Here is a 10,179-nt window from a genome sequence, read left to right as displayed (position 1 = left end):
AGACTGGGAGAATAGAAGCCTTAGTCCCTACTGGGTGTAAGTGGATATAATAATAATAATTATAAACATATATATACACATTTTGTATATGTGTCTGCATGTGCGTGAATCAGCTCCCCCAGCACCCAGCAAGTTTGTCTGTATCCTCCTATAGCAAAGCTTAGTTAGAGAAGACTCGACTTTCAAGTTACAATTATGAAAACAAAACTGGTTTCTTCTTAATTTTGTAGATACCAGGTTTGCATACAGCATTAGCCATTTTCCTGTACATTTCCATTAGTAATGTCTTTGCTGATTAGTTTTTTCTAAATTAGCATGTTTATCCATTAGCATATCAATATTGCTGCCAACCATCCTCTTAATTTTTAGTTTTCTTGTTGCAACAAAAAAAATTTTTTGCCAATAAAAGCAGGCATTTCTTAAAGCCTTAATTAACTCCAGCACAATTCCTTTTTGCTTCTTTAATAATAGTGTGTAATATTTACTAAGATTATAGATTTTGCCTTATTCAAAACCACCGCTCATTCGAATAAGCAAAATCTTCACATTTTCGGGTTTGGCATTAACACAGTCTCCTCTTGTCAAGAGTTTCACTGAGTTCTGGAATGCTTTGGAAATGCTGTACATTTTTAAGATAAGCATCAAAGAAACTTCAAGGACAAAGATTCCATACATGTAAGATTTTTTTCTAAGTGATTATTGAAGCAAGTTGGACTTTCAGTAACCATGTCAAAGGAAAAAGATGATGGTCCAAACGCAAATTCTCTTGGCCAAGTCTCTTTATCTATATTACCCACCACAGATAAGCAGAATTCTGGCTGACTCATAGCTTTGATGTGTACAATTATATAAATTTAAAGTCACCTACATCAAATAAGTAACAGTGTGTTTAACAAAGTGCACAGGAAGCACGCTAAAATATATAGTCTGTTAAAGACTCCTGTCTACACTGTTATTCAAGGTAGGTTCTTTTGTCTGTAATGATTAAATATCTGCAATAATTTTTTTTCTGCTGAGTCTGTGGAGACTGTTTAAGTTATGCTTACCTAATTCTAAGCACTGTCTTATTAAGGTAAGTGCTAGTAATTATAAATCTTTATGTGTAAGTGTAGGGTTTTTTTTCACACCTTTCTGGTGATTAAGAAGGAAAAATGATGAAGAAGTTGATGATATTGATGATTGTATCTCACATACTGTTTGTGGGAGTGTAAATTGTCACTGTGTTTCTGGAGGGCAAATTGGCAAGATCTCTCAAATGAGAATGTCCTTTGCCCTAAAAGTTCCACTTGTGAGAATTATTCCTAAGGAAATAATTGGAGAAGGCAGAGATGAATGTACAAGATGTTTGTAATCGTGGGGAAACAAAAACTAGTCTCAGTACCCAGCAATCAAAAATCGTTGAGTAAATTATGAAAACCCAAGCAATGGAATACTAGGAAGCCATAAAAACGGATTGGATCAGGGACGCCTGGGTAGCGCAGTCATTAGGCGTCTGCCTTCGGTTCAGGGCCTGATCCCGGTGTTCCGGGATCGAGCCCCACATCGGGCTCCTCCCCTGGGAACCTGCTTCTTCCTCTCCCACTCCCCCTGCTTGTGTTCCCTCTCTCGCTGGCTGTCTCTGTCTCTGTCAAATAAATAAATAAAGAATCTTAAAAAAAAATGGATTGGATCAATCTCTATATAAATGAAAATGAAAAGGGTGTATATTTAGTATTTAAAGTTTAAATACAGTTGTAGAATAATATAGATAATATGATACAGTAAGATATATTTATATATGTAAATACAAAAGCCCAGAGAGACATGAACTAAACCACTCAAATTGTTAATCTCTGATAGTCCCATTATGAGGGCATTTCTGCTTTTTAATTTTATTTACTTCTGTATTGTGTAACGTCTTTGCAATCGGCTGGTCTCGTTCAAGAATTGTCTGTATTATTTGTTTATTATTTTAGGGTTGTGTTCCAGCACTCAGACACTCACTTTTCTCTTTTCACCTTCATCTTCTTTGGGAAGGAAGTCCCTGTCGTGTGCCTCTTGGCTAAGCACCGTGCCCACCCCGACAAGGGTGTCAAGGCAGCTAGACCCTCTCTCTTTCCACCCAGGGCTATAAAGCACACACATGACATTCTTTCTCCAAGACTTGATGCTAAAGAGAGTGACTCAACGGCACGGGAGGAGTTAGCTGTAAGGTTCATTGTAGAGGCAGAGGGGGGCATGGAACCCAACCAGTCCCACAGTGTGACCCTTGCTGGGTGGGGTGTCGCTGCCCAGATCTTGGAACATTCCTAGTTCTTGTCCATTTGTTAAACCACCTCCCCTAGCCACCTGCCACTGTATGAGCCCTTGCTATACTTCTAGCTAATCTCCCTCTGCCTTTTGATGGCCATAGTCTGCTTCTGACTGATAAGCGTGTTTTGTTTCATAAGAGAAAACAAAACTATGTTTCTGTCTATCAAATGAAACAAATAGCATACGCTATTTAGAAATAAAAGCCAGGACACTGAATAAAAAAGCAAGGGGGAGAAAAAGAAGGGGAAAAAAACCAAAACAGAACAAAAAAAACCCTTTTGATTCCAAATGGGTGTAAGTGTGGGGCAACCAGGTGCATTATGATATGGACAAAAAACCAAAAGTGAGAGTAAAAGTCAGTGTGTGTGTAACCGTGAGCATCTGATCAGTGTAATTAGTATATGTCAGGGAGAAGTTCACCTCTATTTTGCTTTTCATAAAATAAAACAAGGGCTTTAATATTAAGGGTTTAATTCTTATTGTTCACTGTGGATTTATTGAACTATGAGTCCCTTGAGAAGGCCTGGTTAATTTATTTCATATGAAAGAGGTATCTTCTGTATTGGAAGTATTGTATTTTATTCAGTTTTGAATTGCTAAACTATCCAGACTTGTATCTTTCCCTTACTAAGATGAGATAGATTCATGGAGTCACAAATAATAATAGCATCATAAACAAGTAAGACTGAAACGGTTTATATCATGATTTTCCTAAGCTGAAGACATAAATGTTCCCTTTTTGAATACCTGAATAATTCAAGTAAAGGTATTCTTTAAACTTTTCCGTATTCATATCTAAGAACATAAAATATTTTCACAATACAAGTACATTTACCAAGAGCAAATGTTTAAACAAAAGAACCAGGGTTCTTAATGAAACACCCTCAGGAAAATGTTTAAACTTTGCCCTTAAGTTTACTTTGTTCACTAATAGGCTTCTATTTCGAGTAGAGAGTAGGAAGGGTAAGTTCAATGTGTTAATAAGAAAAAAGTAATAATATTTAATTAATTCTGGCTGAACACACATGGTTTAATATACTTGGCAATATCATTCCATCACATGATATGATAATTTAATGGAACTTTTTTATTTAAATTGCTGGCAAGTTTATGAAATTATAAAGCAAATAGGCCATGCACTTGGGTGTAATTGACTGTATAAATGTGTTTTATACTATACTGTTGGCAAATTAGCCAATCCCTGTCACGGAATCAATTATTATCTAGCTGAATTCCACAAACACAATAGCAGAAATATTGCATTTATACAAAAAACACCATGATTGTTAATCTTACATTGTGCATCTTAAAGCAAGCAATAAACATTTATACACTGGATAATCGTCTTAAGATAATGCCACTGCCAAATGATGCACATTTAAAGATTCCTTGTTGTTGGAGACAGTCGTTTGGGTTTTATTTGTGCTTGCCTCTCCGGATCAATGAAGAGGATAATGGAAGCTTCGGTAGTTCGAGTCAAGTAGGGGTTCAGGCATTTGACCTGCATTTAAGAGACGCACACTGCCCAAAGCCAGCATAGCAGGCTGCGTGCATACCTAGCTCTGGAGGCTTTAGAAATCATAACAATGTCACGTGTTAAGACAGAGCTATCACTTTCCAAGTGCTGTCATGCACACTCTATCTTGTTACCTTTCCGAGTGAAAACTGTGGCATGGATGACCCAAAGAAGAACCCTGTTTCGTCAGTTTCCAGTCTGGCTTAATTTAGCACAACTTATTTGGAGCAGAAAGAGGTGTCTTTCTTCTCCAGTTAGCCCTCCAGTGTTCCCAGCCGAGGCTGCTGCAAACTGCTTGCTGGGAAAAGCCTTGACACCAGCTTTTTGGGTTCTGGGTGGTCCAGGATCCGTGCTTGAGATAACTTAAACATTTTCAAAACTGAATCTGATGAGACCGAGTGTCCCTTCTCCCCGCCGTTCGCGTTTAAGCTTCAGAAAGTCTGCGAGGCTTACTTTTTTCATTTGATGAGAAAGCTGAGGCTTAAAGAGTCAGAGACATTTATCCAAGACGACACAGAGAGAAAGAGACAGAGTACGAATGTCCGTCTCACAAGGGCTAATTCAAAACCTTTGTTCTTTGTGCTAAGACAAAAATCCAAACAGCAAGACCCTCTTCCCATAGATGCTGACCAGAAACCGAGTCTGCAGGAATAATGCTAAAACGGAGTCAAGAGGGAAACTAGTAAGCATATTCCTTACAAGAATATTTTTCTCCTTAAAGAGAGCACATTCTTTTTTCTTTCAGCAGTTCAGCAGGGAGTAGATTTCTTTAAATATCCAGCTGAAGCAAGTTATCTCCTCTTTGTCTTTTTCATATTCGCTTGAATACATATACTTATGCCGTTTGTTTTAGTAGACGGTTTTCTGCCTTGTAGTGAGATTTGGACATTCCTTCCATCCGGAAGAGTTTTTTGGCCTTAAGAGTTTCTTTCTGTTGTTTTTTTTTAAATGCTGGCCTTGAGTTGAATCAGTTTCTCCACTGCTCCGTTTGCTTCCTCCTCTTTAACCTTTGAATTTCTTCCGAGCCTTATTCTCACCGTTGGAGTAGTCAGCCACACTGTTGGAAGAGCTCTGTCTCCCAGAGATTTGCTTTGCGGGCCCTGAGGTGGAGGAATGACAAAAGGGAGAAGAGAACCTTGCATTAAAATACTGAGTTTTCATTTCTATTGGGCTGCGTGGGTGTGTGATATTCAATTAATATTTGACAATAGCGGAAAGCATAATACAAGTAAGCCTTGCCTCCAAGCCACAACTGTGTTTAGTATAAGTGAATGCATTCTTAAAAACTTAATAGCTTTTATCATGAGATTTACCCATCTTTAGGGTCTCCAAAGAGCCAGTAAACTCTTAAAAATCTGCAGAGGTCTTTCCTTACAAAATCTTTCATGAAATACATATTTGTCGAATGGCAAAATTTGGTCCCTGGCCACTTTCCATTCCTTGCTTCGGAAGAAATGAAGCACTGGGATCTGGCTGTGACTTTTATAATAAAACAAAGGTAGATCTCAAGAAACTTCAAAAACAATCACAGATGATGAAGCAGGTTTTCCAACATAGTCATTAGTTTAAAGGTATATATCAAACTTAGAGTGACTGTAAATTAATTTCTGTATCCTTCTGAATATCCTTTTTATAGCCATTGGATGAAAGCGAATGTTTTCCAGCTTACCTTGCCCCCAGCCTGAAAAATGTGAAAAATGATGAAAAGAGGAGCAACAAATTTTACCACCTCATCAATCAACATTTCAGATTTGGACAACAATATTTTTCCTAGAATACCAAGGAGAGCTGTGGCGATGTGGATTACAGCCTACCTCAACCATGGAACTTTCATCTTTTTCTTGCTGACATAATTTCGACATTCATTCGACAAATACTTGTTGGTTTATTTAGGATTCTTGCTACGTGAAGCATTTAGCTCCTGCACCAGTGTTCTTAACTGAATGACTGGCTAGGTGAGTGATTGAATATCCAATATTCAACTGCCAAATCTATCTCTGTGTGTGTGTGTGTGTGTGTTCCACTGGATATCCCCAAATTGTCTCAACTTCAACAACTCTAGACGTACAAAAGCTTCAGACTCCCCCTAAAACAGGCTCCTCATTTAGTAGCATTTATCTCCTTGGGGAAGCACAGCTACCCAATCCAGAAATCTAATTGGGAGACCCAGTCTAGACATTTTCAAGTGGTCTTGAACCTCTTTGTGTAAATCAAAGAACCCACCAATCAGTGAGTCCTTAACACCTGCCCATCCTGCCTCAGAAATACCTCTTCTCCCTCGATTTCACTACGGTTAGTTCTGACATTTGTGATTTTTCAGTCCTAGCTATACAAGTCATCCCCTGACACAATGCAGCAAGTCTGACTCTTTCCCAGGTCATTCTCTGTGTGGTCACTAACTTTTTTTTTTTTTAATTGAAAAACTAATTTTATATGACATTCCTGTGCTTCAAAACCTTATGATGCCCCCATCTTGGACAGGATAAAAGCCGCGCTACTTAGCATGATGACAGGGTCCCTCATGATCTTGCCCACTGCACCTCTCCACTCTTGTCTCCCAGCACACCTCCACACCGAAGCTGGTCCCACCAGACTGGTCGTGATGTTGTATTTGGAAACAAGAATCTCACGTATTTCCATGAATATAAGTGCAATTTTTTTTTTTTTACAAATTGATCTCTATGGGCCTCAAATTACTCAGGTATTAAATGTAGCTAATAATATTGAATACTTTATATGGATGTTGTGAGGATTAAAATAAGCTAATACATGGGAAGTACTCGAACAGGCTCCAGCACATGATACATTTGCAACAAATATTAGCTATTATTGTCGTTAGTGTGATTCAGATATTGCTTTTAGTCTAGGAAGCTTTTATTCTCCTCGTCCTCCTGGACAGTTCTGACCCCTAATGACCATCCTCTTTGGGAAGCCATCTCCGATGTGGCAGGAGAGCTACCCCTCTATACATCCACAGTTCTTTGTTCATTTATGTAATAGAGACCTGCTTGACTTAAAATCGTATATTGGTTGGATTGTTTGTTTCCTCCATTAAACTTTAATATCATTAAGAGCAGATACAAGGTCTTACTCCTTTGTGGATGCCTCGGAAAGCTAGCAAAGTGCCAGCCATTTAGTAGGGGCACGATAAATGATTGTCGATTGAATAAAAGACATCTGTTACATGACATTGCACAATGAAGTCTGCTGTGTGACCTATCTCCAAACTTAAGGGGACTTTAGAAATTTTAAAAACTTCTAATAATCCATTTCCACCCCTAATAGATCTTGTCCTAGGCTGTTGAACAGTGAAAATTCCTGCTCGGGGGCATCTTTCTCAGGTGAGGTGGAAGGTTGGTCCAATCTATTGTTTTCGATATCATACTTCAGACAGAAATGGGATGGGTGGGGCAGAAATATTCTATCTTACCTTATCTTACTTATATTTTCTGAGTTTGAGGTATAGTATATCTATGCTAGTAAAACTCAGAAAACATTTCATTCATTTACATGTGATTTATGCTGGAGACCTGCCAGAAGAGTGTAGATATGAATCAAAAAATGTGATTTATTGTTCCCCGTATAGAAGTAATTATCTGTGCCCATAAGATTCTCCCAAAGGGACAGCATGATATTTAAAACAGGAGAATTTATAGCTCTCACACATATTTGCATCTTTTACGAAGTCGATAATATTTTGAAAAGAATTGTGTGGAATATATGGGTGCCCTCGGGCCTACAGAGTTCCAACGCATCCTGCCAAATGTTCTATACTGTAAAGAGCTCCAGCGTGATTGGCAGTCCTCAGCTTGATCGAGGGGTGTGGAATATTAACTTCTTGAGGTGGTAGCCCTTACAAGTAACGGCTCTTACACCCTAGGTTTTCTCCAGGACATTTTCTCAAGTGTGTTTTGGTACTTCCCAAGTGTCAGGGGGAAGGAGAATTAATTTAAAATGATTGATGATTTGGCAACCATGGAATGAGAATGATTCACTCCTTCCCTCGTTGGCAGTCAAAACTCAGTTCGGCTTCCTGCTTTCTGCAACCCGTGAAAGTTTTCTAAGTTGTAGTAGGTGCTGGTGACTATCTCCGTCAGAAACCTCAGCTGACTTGCCAAAACAGGAACCAGGAGGGGCATACGATAGGTTATAAAGGCTCACATTTCACACAGATTTTTCCACAGCTGAATGCTAAGATGACAATGGGCGATTCAGGCTTGGGCCACTCGAGGCAGATGTAACTGGTCAGAAAATGGTTCAATTTCCGCTGTTTGGGGAGATTTTAATTGATTTGATTCTTAACTACCAGTTCCTTCCCCACTCCCTGTCTAGCCAAAATTCCCAAAATTGGAAGCGCTTGTCCGGTTATTATCAGTTTATTACAACAAGATCCTCCCTCTTAGGGCTTCTCAAACTTTAATATGTATGTGAATCTCCTGCGGATCTTTGTTAAAAGGTTCGGTGGGTCTAGAACTGGGGCCTGCCTTTCTAACAATCTCCCAGGTAATGCTGCTGGTCTGCAGAGAACACTGAGTCTCGAGTGTCGAGATGCAACCTCAGACCAGCGTAGATCCCTTTCTGCCCCTCCGGGTTTCCTCTACTCTGCAATATGCAGGAGGAAAGTAGCTATTTTAGAATAAGACAGACATTCCAAAAAGCAAAAAGTCCTTCAAAAGTCATTTAGAATTGGAGAGGCTTAGAACTGAGAAATGACATTTCTGCTAATCTCTTTATAGATAAACAGGTCTAGAATTGCCTATATTTTTGGCCTTTTTTAGCATCCCCCCAGCATGTCAAGAATAAGAAAAAAGTTAATTAGAGGTTTATTTTCACATTTCTGAAACTGAAATCCGTTCTAGTGATATAAGGGGCAATCTTTAAACTTCTTAAAACAATCCAAGTGATATGGCAGCCACCCATTGGCTGGGGTCCTGTAAAGGTTACCATTTGTGTCTCATCTGGACCTCTTGGTGTACCTCTCGAGTGTAGGCTAAGGGGAATTTTCCTGGGTCAAATGGGGACCTTCTGGCTGGGGCGGCTACCAATCCAGCCCCCCTCCCCCCCACTCCCCACTGCCCTCAGAGCTAGACAGATGACCAGATCCTCCTGGCATACCAAACCCCAGCTCCCTTGCCTCAAGCTGGGCCCAACTCTGTAGTGCAGCTCATGCTCCAGGGCTCCACATTGGGTCAGGCTGCAGATGACCTCCACGTGCGTCAGCTCGTTGCTTGGTTCCTCCCCCTGCTGTACCATGCTTCCTTCACTCACTTAAGTTGAGAGCACTCCCCCAATAAACTCTTAACACCATAATTCTTATCCCAAGGTCTGCATCTAGGGAACTGATCTGAGATAGATTATGTCAACTTTCTTCTACCAAAGTTAAGAAATGCATTTTAATTCCAGGAAATGTCATTGGGTTCTAGGAAGAAAAGAAAAGAAAAAAAAGAAAAGAGAAGAGAAAAGAAAAGAAGAAAAGGAGAAAAGGAGAAAAGGAAAGGAAAGGAGAGAGAAAAAAAGAAATGAGCCATCTAAATGGTTGAAAATGACTCTATGATATGGTGGTAATATTTATTTCTTGCTCTATTTGTGGTTTAGAATAGAATAATTTGCTCATCCTTAGTAGAAGGAATTATCAACGTTGATTTTTTGCTTAAGTACGATAAGATGGGATAGCTCTCTCTGCTAGCCGTGTCTGCAAGGATAGCTAATGCTATCGGTTCTTCAGCCAGACCCAGTCACTTCTGTTCACCTTCTGAAATGCAAAAGTTGATTGGGCAAAAAGCAAACTCTCATAGGAGCAGGGCATACCCTAGACTGTTCAGGTTCATATAGATTAGCTGTGTTCATATTGCAAAGATTAGGCAATCATCTATGGATGATGTCTTCTTACTTTATCTGGTCTTTGAATGAATGGGGAAGTTATAAATAAAATGTTGTTCAAGGAGGTGTATAAATAAATTGGCATAATTAGGTGTCATAATTAGGTGCCCAATGCTGTTCCAGACACATTTACATAATTGTCAGTGCTGCAATGAAAATAATTGTTTGCCAGGATTGCTTCTGTTAAGGCTGATAGTTCCTTACTTAGTATAGTTTGTTCTAAGTGGTTGTTTGGAAAATATTCTAAACTCTGATTGTACACAGACTTAAATTTGGTTTATTCTTTAAAAGTAAAGCAAAGGGCAAATATCTCATTTTTGGAAACTTTATTCATTAGTGGAGCTGAGAAAAATTTAGGTTTTTATACTCATGCACATGAAGAATGAAATGCATATATTTAGACAATTAAAGTATACTCTAGGGGCGCCTGGGTGGCTCAGTCATTAAGCGTCTGCCTTCGGCTCAGGGCCTGATGCCAGGGTCCTGGGATC

The 10,179-nt window shown here is 39.2% G+C and overlaps 1 long non-coding RNA gene across 1 annotated transcript; it reads left to right on the top strand.

Annotated features, from left to right (window-relative positions):
- Nucleotides 1–5,523: 5,523 nt before the first annotated feature.
- Nucleotides 5,524–9,349, top strand: LOC103679580. The gene is made up of 3 exons (XR_572978.2): nucleotides 5,524–5,763; nucleotides 7,094–7,149; nucleotides 9,212–9,349. It is a non-coding gene; the product is annotated as an uncharacterized LOC103679580 (long non-coding RNA).
- The last annotated feature ends 830 nt before the right edge of the window (nucleotides 9,350–10,179 follow it).

Source organism: Ursus maritimus, unplaced genomic scaffold (assembly GCF_017311325.1).
Source record: "Ursus maritimus isolate PB19 unplaced genomic scaffold, ASM1731132v1 scaffold_20, whole genome shotgun sequence".
Lineage (NCBI taxonomy): Eukaryota > Metazoa > Chordata > Mammalia > Carnivora > Ursidae > Ursus > Ursus maritimus.
Note: the sequence above shows the minus strand (reverse complement) of the source record. Positions and strands in the feature narration are given on the sequence as shown.